General features: G+C 40.0%; 1 pseudogene; it reads left to right on the top strand.

Annotated features, from left to right (window-relative positions):
• Positions 1-6,203, top strand: part of LOC129640090 (ubiquitin-conjugating enzyme E2 variant 1-like) — a 49,358-nt pseudogene extending 43,155 nt beyond the window's left edge.
• Positions 6,204-25,551: the final 19,348 nt, after the last annotated feature.

Raw genomic sequence — 25,551 nt, forward strand, 5'->3', positions numbered from 1 at the left:
TTTTATTTTTAAACTTTACATAACTGTATTAGTTTTGCCAAATATCAAAATGAATAATTTTTAAAAAATAATGGTGCCCCACAATGACTACAGATGCAATTTACACCTTTCCATTTTAGGAAATACCATCAACCAGTCCCAAGTGAAGGTTATTTAATCTGCTTTGAAGTGGAAGGTTAGAGATAATTTGTACTGCCTTTTCCTTGGGATATTGGTGAAAGGGAGAGTGTAACATGAATTCCTAGAACAATGGCAGTTTCAGATACTCAGGTTTGCTTTGTGTATGTTTTAGACTCCTAGAGTAGAAAGAAAAAAGGTCACAGTATATAAAGCAGTTGAAAGTATATCATAACATGTACTGCCCTCATTCTAATCTCAGTATTCATTATTGTAACTCACTAGTCAGTCATATACTTTCTGTTAGCTGTGCACAATATATTAAGAGATTTGTTGACTTCAATAGGGTTCAAAGTCAAGTTAAATCTGGAAAATAGTACTAGGATAACCACCAAAATGCTCTGCCAGAATAGTTCCCTAAAAGTCTTATAGCTAAAAACCTTTTTTATTACTTAAACAGAGCAATAAGTATTGAGTTGGAGAACAATTTTTAATATATTAAATTTGTTTCAATAAATGTTTATTGAGGCTCAATATACACAGAAACATACTAGGCACAATTGTGGGGCTTAGATGAAAGAAATAGATACAGATGAAATGACATTGAGTCTCTACCCTCTGGGAACTTACATCTAAGAAAGGGAAATGTAACACCAAAAACCACACACAAGGTAAAATGTGGGAAGTACCTATGAAAGGTACCATCAGTTCAGTTCAGTTCAGTCGCTCAGTTGTGTCCGACTCTGCGACCCCATGAATCACAGCACACCAGGCCTCCCTGTCCATCACCAACTCCCGGAGTTCACTCAGACTCATGTCCATCGAGTCAGTGATGCCATCCAGCCATCTCATCCTCTGTCGTCCCCTTCTCCTCCTGCCCCCAATCCCTCCCAGCATCAGAGTATATTCCAATGAGTCAACTCTTCGCATGAGGTGGCCAAATTACTGGAGTTTCAGCTTTAGCATCAGTCCTTCCAAAGAAATCCTCCTTCAGAATGGACTGGTTGGATCTCCTTGCAATACAAGGGACTCTCAAGAGTCTTCTCCAACACCACAGTTCAAAAGCATCAATTCTTCGGCACTCAGCCTTCTTCACAGTCCAACTCTCACATCCATACATGACCACAGGAAAAACCATAGCCTTGACTAGACGGACCTTTGTTGGCAAAGTAATCATCAGAGCACTCCAAACATGTACAGGAGGGTTGAGAGACACAGTTTCATTTGAGATGGACCATGGAGTATGGATAGGATTTTTCACTAAGGTGGGTATAAGCATTACATGTTGGAAGAAACAGGAATCCAGGGTGACCTGTACCTTGAGTACCTGCAGGAGAGGAGTAAGAAAGACTTGGAAACCAGTTGAGGACAGATCAAGAGGGACCTTGAAGGCAAGAATAGTTTATATTTTATTCTATGAGCAATGGGAAATCACTGGCTGATATTTTTAAAGAAAGGGACTGACATGAAAGAGGTTGCACTTTGGGGAATTGTGTCTTAAGGTCATGTACCAAAGGAATTATAGAGCTGAGTGGTAGAAGGCAGGGCAGATAACAATGAGACATCAAATGAGACATTGCAAGGGCCTGGATGATAATAATTTGGGCAGAACAACACTGCAACAAGAAAGGTTTGAGTGTGCTCTAGTTCATCACCATTCCCAGGCCTCTACTCCTCTATATGTATTGTCATCTCACTGTATAGCATCTAGTGAATTCTATTCAAGTTTTCTCTCCCTCTCCTGGAACTGATCTATTCTCAACCTCAGGGCCTATCTTCAGTCCCAGTACTCCTGGGTATTGCTTTATGTTTTCAGCACATAATCATAGGGTGTTAGAGCTCAAGATAACACAACCAATCTAACTTGACTCTAGGCTATTTGACTCTAGTTTTCTTGTTCCTTTTTTTTTTTTTTTAATTCTGTACACCATGATGAGGAAACTCAGAGAGGAAAGTGACCTGCCCAAAGCTGTGTGTAGAGTTTGGGTCTAAAAGGAAGCTGGAGGAAAACAGACTTAAGGAATTAAGATCATCACAATGTTCCTCCCTCTGGATTACACTGCCATGTCCTCAAGCTGTTACCTCTGAGCAAACTTTAGGCAGCACGGTGTTGGGTTGGTAGCATCTAAGTATATCCAGCCCTGTTTATTAAGTTGTAGTCAGAATTGCACGTCCTCAGCCTCTTCCAGCAACACTATATTCTCCTTAGTTAAACTTAGTCCCCAGCTATCAGAACAGGTGGTACATGGAAAGATCCTGAGGAAGCAGCACTGTGGACAGAAGGCCAAAATGTTGGGATCTTGAGGAAATCAGGTTACTGAGAGGACTGAGTAAAAGAGGAGCTCTTGGAGTCCCTATCAGACAGGATATAAGGGAGTAAATGAATGCCTGGTAAAACATATCTAAGAAAGTATGAAGGAGTTTGAAGAGAGGAATGATAGGATAATGATTTCAGATGAGAAAATATGAAGAACACAATTAGGTTTAGAGAAATGTATGGGAGTAATGTAACTAAGAGCTGATGGCAATGATTCTCAGAAGAATCTTATTACCAAACAAATTGTATGCTGAGCCTCTTCCAATAAAGAATTTTTTTTAAAAAAGTGTATTTTATTAACATTAATCTATAAAATACAATTTTATTTAATTCATATTACAAAATTAATCAAAATTATCAAAAGTTAAATAACACCTGTATTTGAGGGTTTTGTTCAACTAAAATTTACACAATTTTAAAACTGCAAACAAAACATTTTCGGGCTTTCTAGATCATTGTTATGAGACCCAAGAATCCACAGGACGTACATTAAACCACCAGCTTAACACATGTCTTTTCCTTGGGTTGTTGTTGTTGCTGTTCAGTCACTCAGCATTGTCCAACTCTATGCAACCCCATGGACTGCAGCATGCCAGGCTTTCCTGTCCTTCACCATCACCCGGAGTTTGCTCAAACTAATGTCTGTTGCAGAGTAGGCAATGGCACCCCACTCCAGTACTCTTGCCTGGAAAATCCCATGGACGGAAGAGCCTGGAAGGCTGCAGTCCATGGGGTCACTGAGCGTCGGACACGACTGAGCGACTTCACTTTCACTTTTCACTTTCATGCATTGAAGAAGGAAATGGCAACCCACTCCAGTGTTCTTGCCTGGAGAATCCCAGGGACGGGGGAGCCTGGTGGGCTGCCGACTATGGGGTCATACAGAGTCGGACATGACTGAAGTGACTTAGCATAGCATAGCAATGTCCGTTGAGTTGGATATCCCATCCACTATCTCATCCTCTGTCATCCCCTTCTCCTCCTACCTTTAATCTTTCCCAGCATCAGGGTCTTTTCCAGTGACCTGGCTCTTCGCATCAGGTGGCTAAGTATTGGAGCTTCAGTTTCAGCATCAGTCCTTCCAATGAAAATTCAGGGTTGATTTCCTTTAGAACTGACTAGTTTGATATTCTTGCAGTCCAAGGGACTCCAGAGAGTTCTGTAGCACCACAGTTCAAAAGCATAAATTCTTTGGCACTCAGCCTTCTTTATGGTCCAACTCTCACATTGGTACATGACCACTGGAAAAACCATAGCTTTGACTATATAGAACTTTGTTGCCAAAGTAATGTCTCTGCCTTTTAATATGCTGTCTAGGTTTGTCATAGCTTTTCTTCCAAGGAGAAAAAGTAATTCACCATTTAATAAAGAACTCCAAAGAAAGGTCTTTAAGAAGTGAATGAATAAATGTTTAACAGAGAAATTGCAGACAGTAGAACCTCTTTAAAAATGTCAAAGCACTGAGGGTAGTGCGGGTGGCAGATGATTTGAAAATAAATATCATACTAAATATTATAATTTTATATCTAAAAAATGAAATGGACCCTATTGTTTTATAGTATAGAATACAAAATAAAGCCTGGCAAAAGCTTCCTGGCTAGTGGGGTATATGAAAATGATAGGACATAATTATTAAAGAGAGCAACATTGTTGTAGCTAAGTCATGTCTGACTCTTTTGCAACCCCATGGACTGTAGACCACCAGGCTCCTCTGTCCATGGAATTTCCCAGGCAAGAATACTGGAATGGGCTGCCATTTCCTTCTCCAGGGAATCTTCTTGACTAAGGGGTCAAACCTGCATCTCCTACATCGGCAGGCAGACTCTTTACCACTGAGCTGCTAAGGAAGCCCAGAGAGCAATGTTTCCCTTACCAAAAAGCCATATCAAAATTCTGGTGGGGACATTAAATTTGTATGCTTATAATCTAGAGGCATGAGAATTATAAAGGATGAAAATACTATTTTAAAGCATACAGTGTTCTTAATAATAGCATTAAATTTGATATAGCTTTGAGAGTGCATGATTGCCAACTTATCACCATCCAAATTAACATGAAGTGTTGTATGTCCCTAAGGAAAGGGTTTATATGGGAGGAACCATGGACAAAGCAGTATTCAGGGAACAAGGTTATGCACTGGAAGTGAGGGTTCAGATAAAAAGGTAGACTGGTGCTACCAAGAGCCCACTAAGTAAACTTTCTCAGTATATACATTATACGCTGGGTTATGAAACCAACCAAATTTTTTAAATTAATCTTGATGCAACATTTAATTACTGATATGCATTATAATAGCACCATCTTGTGGAATATAGTTGAAATTCATGCATGTCTTTAGGTGACTGCTCAGTCAGTGGTTCTCAAAGTGTGGTTCGTGGACCCCTGGTGATACTTAAGACATATTCAGGGAGTCCAGCTAATTTCATAATAATACTAATATGTCATTTGCCTTTTTCAATGTGTTGGATTTGTACTGATGCAAATAGTGAGTAAAACTATGGACACTTTAGCATGAATCATGGCAATGATCCCAAATTATATTCTTCATTGCTATGCATTTAAGGAAAACCAAAAGCTTTTTCTACTTAAGAGTATCCTTATGATGAAGTAGCAAGAAAAAATGTGGTGACACTACTGAAAGACTCAATGTACAGCAATTCACTTTGTACACTTTGCTTTTAAGAAATTCCTCCAAGAACCGAGTGAAATGAAGTCGCTCAGTCATGTCTGACTCTTTGTGACCCCATGGACTGTAGCTTGTCAGATTTCTCCATCCATGGAATTTCCCAGGCAAAATACTGGAGTGGGTTGCCATTTCCTTCTCCAGGGGATCTTCCCGACCCAGGGATCGAACCTGGGTCTCCAGCACTTCAGGCAGACTTTTTACCATCTGAGCTATCAGGGAATCCCTCCAGGAATTGAGGAATCTCTGCAAATAGCAGACATTTGTGAGCATTGCAGATAAGAAGCTTGTATTTTAATCTTCCCTCCTCCACCCATTAGCTTCAAGATTCAGGATTTTGAATCTCTGTAAAGGGGCATATCTAGGAGTTGAAAAGTTGTGAGGACTAAAAGCTGGATATAATGGCTTGTTTAAGTTGACTCTGCTAGTGCCCTCCCTTCCCCCCTGTGCCAAAGTCCCTTGTAATTTTTGACTGTTAGAAGAACCTGAAGAAGGCCAGAAAGAAAGAGGAGACTTCACAGTTAGCTGTGGTCTAGAAAATGATGAACATATGACAGAAGATGGAAAGGGATAGTAACTGTTTATGAAAAAATGGAAATATAGCCTTAAAACAGAACGTGGACCCAAATATCCAGAATCACTCTCTTTTGTAAGATTTGTAACAAAAATAGTATGAATGTAATTAATAGTTCTAATGGAGTGGTGAGTCAAAGAACCACCTTGGTGCTAGCAAATGGCAGAATTCCTTTTGCATCAAAGTGGTCTTGCAAAAGCTTTATTGATGTCAAAGAGCTTAAAGGGGCTTCCCTGGTGGCTCAGATGGTGAAGAATCTGCCTGCAATGCAGGAGACCCAGGTTTGATCCCTGGGTTGGGAAGATCCCCTGGAAAAGGGAATGGCAACCCAGTCCAGTATTCTTGCCTGCAGAATTCCATGGACAGAAGAGCCTGGTGGTCTACAGTTCATGGGGTTGCAAAGAATTGGACATGATTGAGTGACTAACACTTTCACTTTTAAGACTTCAGTGATGTCTAAAGAAAATATAATAACTCCGCAGCCACCTGAAGGATAATGTTACAGCAACTAATCAAAAAGAAAAACCACAGCCTCACCCCTCAGTTATATTTAAACTGTCTTTATTTTCCACAATCATAATTTTTAATGATATGCCTTGTAGACCTCAAAATACTGGAAAGAAAGTTCTCATTCAAAGGCAATTGTGTGTTCTAGTTTCATTCTTTTACACATGGTTGACCAGTTTTCTCAGCACCACTTGTTGAAGAGACTGCCTTTTCTCTATTATATACTTTACCTCATTTGTTAAAGATAGCTGTCCATAGGTGTATGGATTTATCTCCAGGCTTTATTTATTGTTTCATTGATCTATATTTCTATTTTTGTGCAAGTACCATACTGTCTTGATGGTTATACCATAGTATAGATCTGACCTGCCTCTTGAGAAACCTGTATGCAGGTCAAGAAGGAACAGTTAGAACTGGACATGGAACAACAGACTGGTTCCAAATAGGAAAAGGAGTACATCAAGGCTGTATATTGTCACCCTGCATATTTAACTTATATGCAGAGTACATCATGAGAAACACTGGGCTGGAAGAAGCACGAGCTGGAATCAAGATTGCCGGGAGAAATCTCAATAAGCTCAGATATGCAAATGACACCACCCTTATGGCAGAAAGTGAAGAGGAACTAAAAAGCCTCTTGATGAAAGTGAAAGAAGCAAGTGAAAAAGTTGGCTTAAAGCTCAACGTTCAGAAAACTAAGATCATAGCATCTGGCCCCATTACTTCATCAAAAATAGATGGGGAAACACTGGAAACGGTGTCAGACTTTATTTTGGGGGGCTTCAAAATCACTGCAGATGGTGATTGTAGCCATGAAATTAAAAGACACTTACTTCTTGGAAGGAAAGTTATGAGCAATCTAGATAGCATATTAAAAAGCAGAGACATGACTTTGCCAACAAAGGTCCATCTAGTCAAGGCTATGGTTTTTCCAGTGGTCATGTATGGATGTGAGAGTTGGACTGTGAAGAAAGCTGAGTGCTGAAGAATTGATGCTTTTGAACTGTGGTGTTGGAGAAGACTGTTAAGAGTCCCTTGGAGTGCAAGGAGATCCAACCAGTCCATTCTAAAGGAGATCAGTCCCGGGTGTTCATTGGAAGGACTGATGGTAAAGCTGAAACTCCAATACTTTGGCCACCTCACGTGAAGAGTTGACTCATTGGAAAAGACTGATGCTGGGACGACTGGGGCCAGGAGGAGAAGGGGATGACAGAGGATGAGATGGCTGGATGGCATCACCAATTCAATGGACATGGGTATGGGTGAACTCCGGGAGTTGGTGATCGACAGGGAGGCCTGACGTGCTGTGATTCATGGGGTTGCAAAGAGTCAGACACGACTGAGGGACTGAACTGAACTGATCTGAATTGAACTCAGGCTGTATATAGTATAGACTGAAGTCAGGAAAGCTGATTCCTCCTGTGTCATTCTTTCTCAAGAATGCTTTGGTTATTCAGCTATTCAGTATTGTGTATTTGTATATCAGTTCAGTTCAGTTCAGTCACTCATTCGTGTCTGACTCTGAGACTCCATGAATCGCAGCATGCCAGGCCTCCCTGTCCATCAACAACTCCCCGAGTTTACCCAAACTCATGCCCGTCGAGTTGGTGATGCCATCCAGCCATCTCATCCTCTGTCGTCCCCTTCTCCTCCTGCCCCCAATCACTCCCAGCATCATCCAAGACCCTGATGTCAACTCTTCGCATGAGGTGGCCAAAATACTGGAGTTTCAGCTTCAGCATCAGTCCTTCCAATGAACACCCGGGACTGATCTCCTTTAGGATGGACTGGTTGGATCTCCTTGCACTCCAAGGGACTCTCAAGAGTCTTCTCCAACACCACAGTTCAAAAGCATCAATTCTTCAGCACTCAGCTTTCTTAACAGTCCAACTCTCACAGCCATACATGACCACTGGAAAAACCATAGCCTTGACTAGATGGACCTTTGTTGGCAAAGTAATGTCTCTGCTTTTGAATATGCTATCTAGGTTGCTCATAACTTTCCATCCAAGGAGTAAGCATCTTTTAATTTCATGGCTACAATCACCATCTGCGGTGATTTTGGAGTCAAAAATGAATAAAGTCTGACACTGTCCAATGTTTCTCCATCCATTTTTGATGAAGTGATGGGACCAGATGCCATGATCTTCGTTTTCTGAATGTTGAGCTTTAAGCCAACTTTTTCACTCTCCTCTTTCATCAAGAGGCTTTTTAGTTCCTCTTCACTTTCTGCCATAAGGGTGGTGTCATCTGCATATCTGAGCTTATTGATATTTCTCCCGGCAATCTTGATTCCAGCTTGTGCTTCTTCCAGCCCAGAATTTCTCATAATGTAGTCTGCATATAAATTAAATAAGCAGGGTGACAATATACAGTCTTGACATACTCCTTTTCCTATTTGGAACCAGTCTGTTGTCCCATGTCCAGTTCTAACTGTTGCTTCCTGACCTTCATGCAGGTTTCTCAGGAGGCAGGTCAGGTGGTCTGGTTTTCCCATCTCTTTCAGAATTTTCCAGTTTATTGTGATCCACACAGTCAAAGGCTTTGGCATAATCAATAAAGTAGAAATAGTTGTTTTTCTGGAGATCTCTTGCTTTTTTGATCCAGCGGATGTTGGCAATTTGATCTCTGGTTCCTCTGCCTTTTCTAAAACCAGCTTGAACATCTGGAAATTCACGGTTCACATATTGCTGAAGCTTGGCTTGGAGAATTTTGAGCATTACTTTACTAGCGTGTGAGATGAGTGTAATTGTGCAGTAGTTTGGGCATTCTTTGACATTGCCTTTCTTTGGGATTGGAATAAAAACTGACCTTTTCCAGTCCTGTGGCCACTGCTGAGTTTTCCAAATTTGCTGGTATATTGAGTGCAGGACAGTATTCGGCTATTCAGTATAGTGTAGGCTGTATGTCGTATAGGCTGAAGCCAGGAAAGTTGATTTCTCCTGTTTCATTCTTCTTTCTCAAGATTGCTTTGGCTATTCAGGGTCTTTTGTGTTTCCATACAAATTGAGAAATTATTTGTTCTAGTTCTGTGAAAAATACCATTGGCAGTTTGATAAGGATTGCATTGAATCTATAAATTGCTTTGGGTAGTATAGTCATTTTCACAATATTGATTTTTCCATTCCTGAACATGGTATATTGCTCCATCTGTGTTGTCTGATTTCTTTCATCTGTGTCATAGTTTTCTGCACACAAGTCTTTTGCCTCTTTAGGTAGGTTTATTCTTAAGCATTTTATTCATTTTTCACAGTCATGAGAGGACTTTTTTCCTTAATTTCTCTTTATGATCTTTCATTGTTAGTGTATAGGAATGTAAAGGATTTCTATGTGTTAATTTTATATCCTGTGACTTTACTATATTCATTGATTAGCTCTATTAATTTTCTTGTGGTATCTTTAGGGTTTTCTATGTAGAGAATCATGTCATCTGCAAACAGTGAGAGTTTTACTTCTTTTACAATCTGGATTCCTTCTACTTTTTTTTCTTCTCTGATTTCTGTGGTAACATTTCCAAAACTATTTTGAATAATAATGGTGAGAATGGGCACCCTTGTCTTGTTTCTGATCTTAAAGGGAATGCTTTCAGTTTTTTGCTGTTGAAGATAATATTTTCCGTCTGTCTGTTATATATGGCCTTTATTATGTTGAGGTATGTTCCTTCTGTGTTTGCTTTCTGGAGAGGTTTTATCATAAATGTGTGTTGAATTTTGTCAAAGATTTTCTCTCAATCTGTTGAAATTATCATATGGTTTTTATCTTTCAATTTTTTGATATGCTGTATCACATTGATTGATTTGCATATGTTGAAGCATCCTTGCATCCCTGGAATAAAGCCCACTTGATTATGATATATGACCTTTCTAAAATGTTGTTGGATTTTGTTTGCTAGAATTTTGTTGAACATTTTTGCATCTATGTTTCTATGTTTGTCAATGATATTTGGCTTGCAATTTTCTTTCTTTCTTTCTTTCTTTTTTTGTGGCATCTGTGTCTGGTTTTGGTATCAGTGTGATGGTGGCCTCGTAGAATGAGTTTGGGAGCTGTCCTTCCTCTGCAATTTTCTGGAAGAGTTTGAGTAGGAGAGGCATTAGCTCTTCTGTAAATTTTTGGTAGAATTCACCTGTGAAGCCTTCTGGTCCTGGACTTTTGTCTGTTGGAAAAATTTTTATTACAGCTTCAATTTCCATGCTTGTGATTGGTTGGTTCATATTTCCTATTTCTTCCTGGTTCCATTTTGGAAGGTTACACTTTTCTAACAATTTGTCGATTTCTTCCAAGTTGTCCTTTTTATTGGCATAGAGCTTCTCATAGTAGTCTCTTATGATATTTTGTATTTCTGTGTTGTCTGTTGTTACTTCACTTTTTTATTTCTAATTTTATTGATAAGATGCTTCTCCTTTTTTGTTTTTTTTTTCTTGAGTCTGGCTAACATTTTGTCATTTTTTTTTTTATCTTCTAAAGAACTAGCTTTTAGTTTTCCTGATCTTTGCTATAGTCTCCTTCATTTCTATTTCATTTATTTCTCTTCTGATCTTTATAATTTCTTTCCTTCTACTAACTTTGGGGATTTTTCTGCTCTTCTTGTTGCTTTATATGTTAGATTAGGTTGTTTATTTGATTTCTCTTAGTTTCTTACGGAGAAGGCAATGGCACCCCACTCCAGTACTCTTGCCTGGAAAATCCCATGGACAGAAGAGCCTGGAAGGCTGCAGTCCATGGGGTCGCTGAGGGTCGGACACAACTGAGTGACTTCACTTTCACTTTTCACTATCATGCACTGAAGAAGGAAATGGCAACCCACTCCAGTATTCTTGCCTGGAGACTCCCAGGGACGGCAGAGCCTGGTGGGCTGCCGTCTATGGGGTCGCACAGAGTCGGACACGACTGAAGCAACTTAGCATAGCATAGCATAGTTTATTAAGGTAGGCTTGTATTGGTATGAACTATCCTCTTTAGGATTGCTTTTATTGCATCCCATAGGCTTTGGGTTGCTGTGTTTTCATTGTAATTTGTTTCCAGGCATACTTTGATTTCCTTTTTTACTTCTTCAGTGATCTGTTTGTTGTTCAGAAGCATGTTGTTTACCCTTCATGTATTTGTGTTTTTTATAGGTTTTTTCCTGTAGTTGATCTGTAATCTTACAGCATTGTGATCAGAAAAGCTGCTTGAAATTATTTCAATATTTTAAAATTTACCCAGGCTTGATTTGTACCATAAAATGTGATATATTCTGGAGAATGTTCTGTGCGTGCATGAGAAAAAGGTGAAACCCTTTGTTTTTGAATGAAATTCTCTGTAGATATCAATTAGGTCCAGCTGGCTCAATGTATCATTAAAGCTTGTGTTTCCTTATTAATTTTCTCTCTGTATGATCTGTTCATTTGTTTGAGTGGGGTATTAAAGTCTCCCATTATTATTGTATTACTGTTGATTTCCCCTTCAATAGTTGTTAGCATTTGCCTTATGTATTGAGGTGCTCCTATGTTGGGTGCATATATATTACTTATTTTGCCTTCTTAGATTGATTGTTTGATCATTATGTAGTGTCCTTCTTTGTATCTTATAACATTCTGTATTTAAAGTCTCTTTTATCTGATATGAGTATCACCATCCCCCTTTCTTTTGGCTTCAGTTTGCATGAAATATCTTTTTCCGGCCCCTCACTTTCAGTCTGTATGTGTCCCTAGGTTTTAAGTGGGTCTCTTATAGACAACATATATGGGGATCTTGCTTCTATATCCATTCAACCAGTCTCTTTCTATTGGTTGGAGCATTTAACCCATTTACATTTATGGTAATCATTGAAAAGTATGATCCACTTACCATTTACTTTATTGTTTTGAGTTTGTTTTTATTTACCATCTGTTGAAGAGCTGGTTTGGTGGTGTTGAATTCTCTAAGCTTTAGCTTATCTGTAAAGCATTTGATTTCTCCTTCAAATCTGAATGAAATCCTTGATGGGTAGAGTATTCTTGATTGAAGGCTTTTCCCTTTCGTCACTTTAAGTATATCCTACCATTCCCTTCTGCCCTGAAGAGTTTCTATTGAAAGATCAGCTGTTATCCTTATGGGGATCCCCTTGTATGTTATTTGTTGTTTTCCCCTTGCTGCCTTTCATATTTGTTCTTTGTGTTTAATTTTTGTTAGTTGATTAATATGTGTCTTGGTGTGTTTCTCTTTGGGTTTATCCTCTATGGGATTCTCAGCCCTTCATGGACTTGAGTGGCTGTTTCCTTCCCTGTTTTAGGGAAGTTTTTGACTATTATCTCCTCAAATATTTTATCATGCCCTTTCCTTTTGTCTTCTTCTTCTGGTGTACCTATGATTAGAATGTTAAGGTGCTTAACATTTTCCCAGAGGTCTCATTTCTTTTTGTTTATTCTGCTTTGTTTCAGTTAATTCCACCATTCTATCTTCTGGCTCACATATCCTTTCTTCTGCCTCAGTTACTCTACAGTTGGTTCCCTCCAGAGTGGTTTCAGTCTCAATTACTGTGTTCCTCATTGCTGATTGACTATTCTTTATATCTTCTCAGTCCTTGTTATGCATTTCTTGCATTCCCTCAGTCCATGCCTCCAATCAATTTATTCAAGCCTCCATTTTGTTTTCAAGCTTTTGGATTATCTTTACTATTAGTATTCTGAATTCTTATTCAGGTAGACTCCCTATCTCCTCTTTTGTTTGGTCTGGTGGGTTTTTACTATATTCCATCACCTGCTGGATATTTCTCTGTATTTTCATTTTGTTTAGTTTGTTGTGTTTGAGGTCCCCTTTATGCAAGCTGGAGTGAACTCTAGTTCCTCTCAATTGTGGAGTCTGCTCTCTCTGGGTGGTGTTGGACTAGTGCTTAGTGGAGGTTTCCTGGCTGGAGGGACTTGTGCATGTGTCCTGGTGGATGGAGCTGAATCTTGTCTTCCTGGAGGGCTGTGCAGTGTCCAGTAGTAAGTTTTCAGTTGTCTACCACCTTACTTGCCTCTTGAGAAACCTGTACACAGGTCAGGAAGCAACAGATAGAACTGGACATGGAACAACAGACTGGTTCCAAATAGGAAAAGGAGTAGGCCAAGGCTGTATATTGTCACCCTGCTTATTTAACTTATATGCAGAGTACACCATGAGAAACGCTGGGCTGGAGGAAATACAAGCTGGAATCAAGATTGCCAGGAGAAATATCAATAAGCTCAGATATGCAGATGACATCACCCTTATGGCATGAAGTGAAGAAGAACTAAAGAGCCTCTTGACGAAAGTGAAAGAGGAGAGTGAAAAAGTTGGCTTAAAGCTCAACATTCAGAAAACTAAGATCATAGCATCTGGTCCCATCATTTCATCAAAAATAGATGGGGAAACTGTGGCTGACTTTATTTTGGGGGCTCCAAAATCACTGCAGATGGTTATTGCAGACATAAAATTAAAAGACGCTTACTCCTTGGAAGGAAAGTTATGAGCAACCTAGACAGCATATTAAAAAGCAGAGATGTTACTTTGTCAACAAAGGTCCATCTAGTCAAGGCTATGGTTTTTTCAGTAGTCATGTATGGATGTGAAAAATGCACTATAGAGAAAGCTGAGCACAGAAGAATTGATGCTTTTAAACTGTGGTGTTAGAGAAGACTGTTGAGAGTCCCTTGGACTGCAAGGAGATCCAACCAGTCTATCCTAAAGGAGATCAGTCCTGGGTTTTCATCGGAAGGACTGATGTTGAAGCTGAAGCTCCAATACCTTGGCCACCTGATGTAAAGAGCTGTCTCATTTGAAAAGACCCTGATGCTGGAAAAGATTGAAGGCAGGAGGAGAAGGGGACAACAGAGGATGAGATGGTTGTATGGCATCACTGACTCAATGTACATGAGTTTGGGTGAGCTCCAGGAGTTGGTGATGGACAGGGAGGCCTGGCGTGCTGCAGTTCATGGGGTCACAAAGATTCAGACACGATTGAGCAACTGAACTGAACTGACCTGAACTGATGGGTTTGATATGTCTTTGGGCAGCCAGTCATATTGTGAAGTGTTGTGTTCCTGTTTTGTTGGAAGATTGGAGTGAGATGTCCTGCACAAAACTTGCTGGTTCTTGAGTTGAGCTCAGTCTCAGTGTAGGTATGGAGGCTTTTGGGTGGGCTCTCCTCTATTAATGTTCCCTGGTGTCAGGAGTTCTCTGATCATCCAATGTCCTGAAGTTGAGTCTCCTGCCTCTGGGTTTCAGTTCCAATCTCTTACAGTAGCAACAAAACTCAAGCCATACAACACAGAAGACAAATTCCCTAGGTTTATGATGAAGCAACTCTCCACAGCCAGGAATACCCAAAGAGATTCCCAGAGTTATATAGAGAACAGAAAAGAGAGAAAGGAGAAATAGGTGACAAGGAGAAAAGGGAGAGTAAAAAGAGAAGAGAGCAATCAAGTTAATAATCAAATCACTAAGTGAAAAATGGATATTGAAAACCAAAAACTAAAATAAAAATTAGATTCCCCAAAATACAATAAAAAACAAAATATTGAACACAAAAACAAAAAAAATATGCAATTTATTTAGAAAATAAGGTGTTTTTTTCAAGAAAGGAAAAAGTAGGCTATAAAAATAGAAACAGTTCTATGAAGACCTACAAGACCTTCTAGAACTAACACCCAAAAAAGGTGTCCTTTTAATCATAGGGGAATGAAATAAAAAAGCTGGAAGTCAGAGGATTAGATGGTTGGATGGCGTCACCAACTCGATGGACATAAGTCTGAGCAAGCTCCAGGAGCTGGTGTTGGACAGGGAAGCCTGGCATGCTGCAGTCCCTGGAGTCACAAAGAGTTGGACACGACTGAGTGACTGAACTGAACTCAACTGGAAAATAGAAAAGTAATAAAAACCTTGTTAGGACAGTATTAGGGGAAAACAAGAAAAAAGTTGGGGGAAGAAAGGAAAGAAAGATTAAAAAATCAGAATAAATATTTTGCAAGTCTAAAAACTAATAAAATGAAAATTAAAACTAATAAAAAATTTTAAAATATTATAGGAGGTGGGAACTATATACACAGTGGTTTTGAGAGGAGTGTTCATGTGGTTCCTCCATTTTCCTGCTCCTGTCAAATTGCCCACTGAGAAAGTCCTCCAGTATATCTAGGAAGGTCTTTGGAACTGTTGTGATCAGAGTGGTTGGTTTCAGTTCAGTCTCAGATCTTCTGTTGTTCTGACTTGTACTTGCTCTCAAATTCTACAGTTTCCCCTAAAGTGCACAGTCTCAGTTTAACAGCAGGGTTTTAATCTCCTGCACCTGCCATTTCTAAAGTGGTTCATCCTTCTTTGCTTTCGTCACACTTCTGCTTTTTTTTTTTTTTTTTTTTTTTTTTTTTGGAGGGTAGTTGCCTCTGCTTGCAAATCTGTCTTCAGTGTCTGATCTCTGCCCTGACATGAGGGGGCAAAAGTGGGCACTTATTCAGGCTCACTTGCTCAACTGTGCTGTGGAGAGGGAAGGACACTGCAAACATTACTGGTGTGTGTGTCAGGATCACTCACTGCAGCTAGACCACACAGGGGTCACCACAGCCCAAGGTGGGCATGCACCTCCCATAAGACTCTTGACAGAGCCAAGTCATTCGGGCTCCCAGCTGAGCTGTAAGGGCACAGTCCCAGGAGGGACATGTGCTTCCGCAGGGGAGCTGGTATCAGGCTGTGACACTCCTGGAAGATCCAAGTGTCCAGGATCTCAGGAAGACATGAGTAGTAACTGGAAGCCTCACAGCTTGATGGCAGATGCAGTCTCTGGAGTCAAGATTGTAGAGGCCCCTTGCCTTCCACCTCTGGCAGTCGTACACCTGCTTCTCCGCCTCTGGAACCATAGACAGCAGCAGGCTCGCCCGGCTTTGGTATTTGCTAAGGCACAGTCCTTTGTTCTGTGAGCACACTAGGAGTTAGAGTGCAGTGTTAGAGGTTTCCTGAGCGAGTGATCTTTTGTTTCTCATAGTTCCAGGGTTTCCCCCTTTCCTGTCTGTGCTGTGTCACATTAGCCCCCTCAGAGAGTCTTCAAGGCATTCAACCCCAGCCCTTTCCCTGAAGACTGACCCATGCAGCCAGCACCTCCATAGCCATCCCTATATGTTTTCACTTATAATTGATATCTAGAAACACGGAACTCATTTTAACAGAGTACATTGATAGTTACCAGGAGATAGAGGTGGAACAAATAGGGAAATATTTTTCAAAGAGTACAAACTTTCAGCTATAAGATGAATGAATTTCAAGTTACTAATGTACATGTTGACTATAGTTGACAATATTGTATTGTACACTTGAAAGTTACTATGAGAATATATCTTAAATGTACTTAGCATAATAAAAAATGGTAATTATACAAGGTGATGGATGAGTTAACTATATTGTAGTTAACATTTTACAATATTTACATGTATCAAATCATCACACTGTACACCTTAAACTTACACAATATTACATATCAGTTATATTTCAATAAACCTGGAAAAATTGATGATATTAATATCAACAAATTACAGACTTCATCTTGTTTCCCCATAGAACCAATAAAAAGTAATAAAAAAAAATGGCTAACACCACCTTATAAGAACACTGAAAACAGCAAAATGTTTACAGCAACCAAGCATATGGCCAATCAAGAAAAAGCCACAATCAAAATCATAGGAAATTTTGTAGCACTTTTGTTTGCCCTTGCCTACTACCTCATCTTCACAGCAAAGTCTTCATCTGGAGGAGGTGGTAGCCCAGTTCCCAATTTTTCACCTCAACCTAAGAGGAGCATAGCAGACCCAATCTGCAATATTCTACGCTGGCTAAGTGATGTGTAAATGACGGTTTTGTTTGCCTACCTGAAATATCAGGCAAGGGAAAGAGTAGTATTATTCAAATCTCAGGTAGCCAGAGCAGCACAGACTTCTTGCAAGCAATCAGCCTTTCATGTCCACAGATTCTACATCCACAAATTAACCAGTCATAAATTGAAAATATTCACAAAAATTCCAAAAAACAAAGCTTGAAGTTGTCACATGTAGGCAAATATTTGCATAGCATTTACATTATATCTATAACTATTTACAGAGTATTTACATTGTATTAGCTATTACAGTAATCTAGAGATGATTTAAGTTTAGAAAACAATTGCATACATTATATGCAAATAATATGCTATTTTATATAAGAAATTTGAGCATCCACAGGTTTTGCTATCTATGGGTGTCCTGAAACCAAATCCTCACAGAGACTGAAGGAGGAATGTACTGCATAAAGACTAAGATACTTAGATACCTGGGACAAGAGTTGATGAGTTGTACTACTATGTTATATATAAAAAGGTATCCATCCAATTCCTCCATGAAATCGTAGCGAGCTGGGTTGAGTTACATATAATATTCTAACCTATTGGAAGTTGTTTGAAGAATTGTTTTCTCTTCTGCCTTAGATTTTAGGCTGGGCTAACTAGTGAATAAATTGCCGAGGAAAGCTGCAGAGATCACCGCAGATGTCAGGGAAAAGACATTATGGGTGTAGACATAAAATAGATCATCAAAGGCCCCAGGGTACATTTGGGGTAAGTCTTCAGCAAATTATAGGAATATAAAAGTGCCTGTGTATAATGGAAAATGGGAAAAACCACAAAGAGGACAAAGCATAATGCATGTTCCAAAAAGACTTTAGAGGATTTTAGCTTTTCCCTCAGGCTGATTACAAAACTCAGAACCAAGGATGAGTCAATTAATGAAAAACTTACTTAACCCCCTGCCAGCATGCAAACACTAGGGGAGATGGCTGTGTTTTTAAAAGTCGAATTTTCAGCAGTAATGACAACAAAACCTATAAAAAATCTTTTTTATAAAATTATGAGCTGGATGAAACTGTAGCCTATTATATAGAGTGAAGTAAGCCAGGAAAAAAAAAAAAAAAACTCCAATACAGTATACCAACACATATATACGGAATTTAGAAAGATGGTAATGATAGCCCTGTATGCGAGACAGCAAAAGAGACACAGATGTATAGAACAGTCTTTTGGACTTTGTGGGGGGGGGGGGATGATTTGGGAGAATGGCATTGAAACATATATAATATCATATAATAAATGAATCACCAGTCCAGGTTCCATGCAGGATACAGGATGCTTGGGGCTGGTGCATTGGGATGACCCAGAGGGATGGTATGGGGAGGGAGGTGGGAGGGGCGTTCAAATGGGGAACACTTGTACACCCGTCGTGGATTCATGTTGATGTATGGCAAAACCAATAAAATATTGTAAAGTAATTAGCCTCCAATTAAAATAAATTATTTTTTAAATAAAAAATTAAAAAAAAAACAAAATTAACAATAAAACACACCCATTTAAAAGAAGAAACTAAAGTGAAGCAACCACAACTAAAAAAAAACACAGGATTATGACTTATTAGACAAATTTTAAAGTATTAGATTACTTCAGTCACTCAGTCGTGTCCGACTCTTTGCAACCCCATGAATCACAGCACGCCAGGCCTCCCTGTCCATCACCAACTCCCAGAGTTAACCCAAACTCATGTCTATCGAGTCAGTGATGCCATCTGGCCATCTCATCCTCTTTTGTCCCCTTCTCCTCCTGCCCCCAATCCCTCCCAGCATCAGCACATCCCTCCCTCCCAGCACTTTGCCAATGAATCAACTCTTCCCATGAGGTGGCCAAAGTACTGGAGTTTCAGCTTCAGCATCAGTCCTTCCCATGAACACCCAGGACTTATCTCCTTTAGGATGGACTGGTTGGATCTCCTTGCAGTCCAAGGGACTCTCAACAGTCTTCTCCAACACCACAGTTCAAAAGCATCAATTCTTCAGCACTCAGCTTTCTTCACAGTCCAACTCTCAAATCCATACATGACCACTGGAAAAACCATAGCCTTGACTAGACGGACCTTTGTTGCCAAAGTAATGTCTCTGCTTTTTAATATGCTATCTGGATTGCTCATAACTTTCCTTCCAAGGAGTAAGCATCTTTTAATTTCATGGCTGCAATCACCATCTGCAGTGATTTTGGAGCCCCAACAAATAAAGTTTGACACTTTCCACTGTTTCCCCATCTATTTTTGATGAAGTGATGGGACCAGATGCCATGATCTTTGTTTTCTAAATGTTGAGCTTTAAGCCAACTTTTTCACTCGCCTCTTTCACTTTCATCAAGAGGCTTTTTAGTTCCTCTTCACTTTCTGCCATAAAGGTGATGTCATCTGCATATCTGAGGTTATTAAGATTTCTCCCGGCAATCTTGATTCCAGCTCGTGCTTCTTCCAGCCCAGAGTTTCTCATGATGTACTCTGCATATAAGTCAAATAAGCAGGGTGACAATACACAGCCTTGACGTAATCCTTTTCCTATTTGGAACCAGTCTGTTGTTCCATGTCCAGTTCTAACTGTTGCTTCCTCACCTGCATACAGGTTTCTCAAGAGACAGATCAGGTGGTCTGGTATTCCCATCTCTTTCAGAATTTTCCACAGTTTATTGTGATCCACACAGTCAAAGTCTTTGGTATAGTCAATAAAGCAGAAATAGATGTTTTTCTGGAACTCTCTTGCTTTTTCGATGATCCAGCAGATGTTGGCAATTTGATCTCTGGTTCCTCTGCCTTTTCTAAAACCAGCTTGAACATCTGGAAGTTCACGGTTCACGTATTGTTGAAGCCTGGCTTGGAGAATTTTGAGCATTACTTTGCTAGCGTGTGAGATGAGTGCAATGTGTGGTAGTCTTAACATTCTTTGGCATTGCCTTTCTTTGGGATTGGAGTGAAAACTGACCTTTTCCAGTCCTGTGGCCACTGCTGAGTTTTTCAAATTTGCTGGCATATTGAGTGCAGCACTTTCACAGCATCATCTTTCAGGATTTGAAATAGCTCAGCTGGAATTCCATCACCTCCACTAACTTTGTTCGTAGTCATGCTTTCTAAGGCCCACTTGACTTCACATTCCAGGAAGTCTGGCTCTAGGTGAGTGATCACACCATCGTTTGAAGTATACTTTATACTGAAAACTATCTTGATAGCTCAAATAGATAAAACACAAAGGGCTAAAGGAAATTTGAAAAACTGTATACAAACCAAAAAAAAAATCAATGAAGATATAGATAAAAATCAGGCAAAAAAAAAGAGAAATGTTGGGGCTAAAATTGTAATAACTAAATTTAGAATTTTACTAGACAGGTTAAATAGATTTGAGCAAGCAAAATAAAGAAAGAATCAATAAACTCATTAATAATATAAATATTTGAAATTATTTTATTTAGAGGACAGAAAAAAAAAGTGACCAGAGCCTGAGGTATTTGTGCAAACAATTAGGGAGACTAATACGTGTTTTATAAGACTCTGAGAAAAAGGTGAACAGAAAGAGGAACACCAATTATTTGAGGAAATAATAACAAAAATTCTCAAATTTGAGAAAAGGCATGAATATAGAACCCCAGGAAACTTTACAAACTCTAAGTAAAATAAACACAAAGTAACACAGCAAGACATCATCATCAAACTTTCAAAAATAAGAGGAAGATGAGGACTTCCAAGATGGCAGAGGAGTAAGAGGAGGAAATCACCCTCCTCCCCACAAATCATCTACATGTGAAACAGTTCTTACAGAACACCTTCTGAATGCTGGCAGGAGAATCCAGACTGCCAAAAAGACAAGTCAATCTCCTCTGAATGAGGTAGGACAAAAGATATAAGAAAATAAAGAGACAAAGGATTTCAGGGCAGGGACTTGTGCCTCAGGGAGGGAGCCATGAAGGAGGAAAAGTTTTTTCACACTCGGAAACCCCCTCTCAGGTGTGGACTGGAGGAGCTTCGGAACCTCTGAGGGGAATTCAGCAACAGGTGCTCAGAAGGTGAAATGGAAGGATCATTGCCAACCAATACTTTCCAGCCGAGACACTGTTTCTTTGCAGCCTGCAGTGGTGAGTGGGGGCTGGGTGCTGAGGCTCAGGCTTTGGAGATCAGACTCCAGGGAGAGGACCAGGGTTAGCTGACATGAAAATACTCTGTGGGGGCTAGTACAACACTGCTGAGGGAGCTCAGAGAAAAGCATGGGCTCACCAGAGAGGCAAGAGACCATTGCCACTTGGACCCTCAAACTCTGTGCTCCTTTAGGACCTCACATTCACCAGTGCCATAAATGGAATGAGCTGTAGCTGTGGACTGTAACTCCCAAGGAAGATACACCCAAGCCAGCACGAGTGCCAGAGATGGGACTACTGGTGAGTGTAGTTTGTGATCCCAGAAAGCAGTAATGTGGGCCACTTGGCTACCACCATGGTGGACATTGGTACCAGAGCTGAAGGACAGGAGGACACTGAAGTCCCAAGCCCAGGGGTCACAGCTGTCACCAAGTTGTGAGTGGGTACATGTCACTGCCCACACCTTCTTGGGACCTTGTGCATTTTAGCTCTGCCCAGGGACCCACGACCTGGGAAAGCACACCACCCAACTCAAACTGTAGCAACTTCCTGCAGGACTTAGCTAGTGTGGGCACTCCCACATCACCCAAATGTGTCTACCATACCCTTTCATCTCCATAACCTAACTAAGCAAGTGAGCCCTAATAAGCTGCTACTTTCACCTCCTCTTGTCTAGACTGGAGGGCACCCTACAGACAGAGGTGGGATAAGACTGGAGGGCACCCTACAGACAGAGGTGGGATAAAACAAAAGTTGAGCACCAGGCACTGTGTGACCAAAGAAGTGGAAAGGAATTGAGTCCTGCAGCAGCAGATACAATGGATTAAATCCCGGAAATTAGCCTGAGACAGTGCACTATGGGGCAACTGTGGACTTTGAAAGAAAGTACAAGCTGGAATAAGGCCAGATTTGAGTCTCAGCCTCCCCATAGTGTCCACGCAGCTTCAGAGACCTTCCTAGAAACACTGGAGGACTTCATGAGTAATCAGATTGGCTGGTGCAGTGTGGCAAGGACAATGAAGGACACAGGAGGGAATTTCTTCTTACTACCAAATTCTTATATATATATATATATATATAGTCATTTTTCTTTTATATATTGTCATATTGTTATTTTTTATTATTCCTTTGTTTTGTATTTTTAACTTACTTTTTCATTTTTAAAAGATTTTATTTTTCAATAAATATTTTATTCTACTTTTTCTTTTTACAATACTCTTTAGTTAAATTCCATTTTTTCCATATTTTTTATTGAAGAAAGGCAATGACCACTCTAGACAACATATTAAATTGGCATTACATGGCCAGCAAAGGTCCATCTAGTCAAAGCTATGGCTTTTCCAGTAGTCATGTATGGATGTGAGAGTTGGATCGTAAAGAAAGCTGAGTGCCAAAGAATTGATGCTTTTGAACTGTGGTGTTGGAGAAGACTCTTGAGAGTCCCTTGGACTGCAAGGAGATCCAACCAGTCCATCCTAAAGGAAATCAGTCCTGAATATTCATTGCAAGGACTGATGTTGAAACTGCAATATTTTGGCCACCTGATGCAAAGAGCTGACTCATTGGAAAAGACCCTGATTCTGGGAAAGATTGAAGGCAAGAGGAAAAGGGGATGACAGAGGATAAGGTGGTTGGATGGCATCACCGACTCGATGGACATGAGTTTGAGCAAGCTCTGGGAGTTTTGGTGAAGGACAGGGAAGCCTGGCATACTGCAGTCCATGGGGTCACAAAGAGTCAGACACGACTGAGCGACTGAACTCTCTAGTCATTTTTAGTATTCATTTTCTTATATGGGTTTATTTATTGGCTTGATTCCTCTCTTCATTTATGCTTCCTATTTTTATTCATTTTTTCTCTTTTCTCTTTGTGAGTGTGTGAGTTTCTCTGGGTGTTCTTATCTGCGGAATGTTTGTTTATAACATTTGTCTTGGGGTTTTGTCTGTCCATTCTTTCATTGTTTGTGTGCTTTTTTGACTTCCTTTTTTAATCTTTCCTCTATTTCTTTTCTTCTTTTTCTCTTCTGTGCTGTGTAGCTCGAGGAGTCTTGGTGCTACGGTTCAGCACTAAGTGCTACAAGTGCTGAACCTCTGAGGTGGGAGACCCAAGATAAGAACATTGGACCACCAGAGAACTGTAGACCCAATGGAACATTAATTGGCAAGAACTCTCCCAAAGGCCACCATCACAACACTGACTAGAGTCCACTTAAAGGGCTGCAAACTCCAGTGCCAGACATCTCACATCAAACCATCAGCAAAACAAGAACACAAACCTGACAGTTAGCAGATAGCAAAGCCATACCAAGCCCACAGATGCCCCAAAACGTACTACTGGATTTGACACTAACCTTCAGAAAAACAAGACTCAACTCCACCAACCAGAACACAGGCACCAGTTCTCCCAACCAGGAAACCTTCACAAGGCACTGATCCATCCCCACACACTAGGGGGCTGAATTAACAAATAAAAGGAACTATGACCTTGTAACCTGCAGGAAGGAGACCATCAATCATAGCAAATTAAATTAATTAAAACACAGAAACATGTAGCAGATTAAGGAATATGATAAAATGCACAAGACCAAAGAAATGAAGAGGAAGTAGACAATCTATCGGAAAAAGAATTCAGAATAATGACAGTAAATTTTATCCAAAACCTTGAAAATAAAATACAGGGACAGAAAAATAGAACTGAGGCATGGATTGATAAGATACAAGAATGTTTAACAAGGACCTAGAAGAAAGAAAGAATAGACAATCATCAATGAACAGCATAATAACAGATTTTAAAAATACACTAGAGGGAACCAATAGCAGAATAACTGAGGCAGGTTCGGCGAACACGGGGAGATTAGAAATGGTTCTCTGGCGGTTCCCCAGTAGTCTGCTGCGGAACCTTCGCCAAACCAGGGGGAGGCTGCCGCCTGCGCCGTCTTTGCACAGCTACCGCGTGCAGGCTCCTGATTCTCGAAGGAGGGTCCGAGGCACCACGAGGGAGTTAAAACGTCCACCGGTGTGTTATTTTTAAAAGAAGGCCTGAGAGCTTTGGAAGCCCAGCCAGGGCAGTACCCCTTCACAGAGATTCCAGGCTAACCTGGTGACTGAAGGCCTAAGGTTTAGAATTCTCTTGGAGAAGCACTTTAGGGGTGGCTGGGATGTCCAGGTGGTGGTTCCTGCCACTTCAGCAACAGGCTGTGACAAGAAGTGGAGAGCAGCATGCCTTCTGCCTGGTACTGTGTTTTAGGATTTTGCTGATGCAGAGGATGTCCTACCTGGTGTTGGTCAGATCCTTGGAACTTCACATGTTTCCTGCATGAACCTGTGTGAGCAGCTGTCAAACTCCAGTGCAGAGGGGATGGGCTGATTAGAAGTTTGGGGACCAAAATCAATTAGGTGATCTTTATTAGAAAGATTGCAGTAAAATGTTTTAAAGCAAATAAAAATAGGTGGGTCTGAGTAAAAACAAGAGGGTACAGAAAGGTTTAGGGATGTGAAAGTGAATGAGCATCAGTTGACATCTAGCTGTATGTACCTCTTTCCAGCTACATTACAAAAAACTAAAATTAGGTTTGTCATATATTGACACCAGTGTTGAGGATTTCTAGATGGAGTACCATAATATTTTTAATATTTGAGGTTTTAATTATACTATTAACACAATCATCCAGTTTTCTTTTTGATGAATTGGTGAAAACATAGGTTGTCTGGATATATTCTTAGAAGAATAATCCTGCTGATTGTCAGGAGCTGGGAATGAGGAAGTGAAGAAGTATTTAATGGGTATTGTTTCACTTTTACAAGGTGAAAGAGTTGATGGGGATGGATGGTGGTGATAATTGGTCAATGTTATGAACATAGTTATTACCACTGAACTGTATGCCTAGAAGTGGGAAAGATTTGGGGAGGGATAAATTGGAAGATCGGAATTGATACATACACACCACAAAGTATAAAATAGATAACTAATAAAGACCTGTATAGCACAGGAAATTCAGTGCTCTGTAGTAGTCTATAAGAGAAGAGGATCCCAAAGTGTATGTATAACTGATTCAGTTTACTGTATACTTGAAACTAACACATTGTAAATCAACTATACCCCAATAAAATTTTTTTAATGGTAAAAAAAAAAAAAAAGAATAACTGAGGCAGAGAAGAGATAACTGAGCTGGAAGAGAACTGAAGCAGAGAGCAATAAAGAAAAAAGAATGAAAAAAATGATGACAGTCTCAGAGACCTCTGAGAGAATATTGAGCACACCAACATTCAAATTATAGAGGTCCCAGAAGAGGAAAGAAAAAAGAAAAGGTATGAGAAAATATTTGAGGTGATTATAGTCAAAAACTTCCTTAACATGGGAAAGGAAATAGATTCCCAAGTCCAGGAAGCCCAGAGATTCTTATACACAATAAACCCAAATAGAAGCACAAGACACCTAATAAT

This window comes from Bubalus kerabau, chromosome X (genome assembly GCF_029407905.1).
Source record: "Bubalus kerabau isolate K-KA32 ecotype Philippines breed swamp buffalo chromosome X, PCC_UOA_SB_1v2, whole genome shotgun sequence".
Taxonomy (NCBI): domain Eukaryota; kingdom Metazoa; phylum Chordata; class Mammalia; order Artiodactyla; family Bovidae; genus Bubalus; species Bubalus kerabau.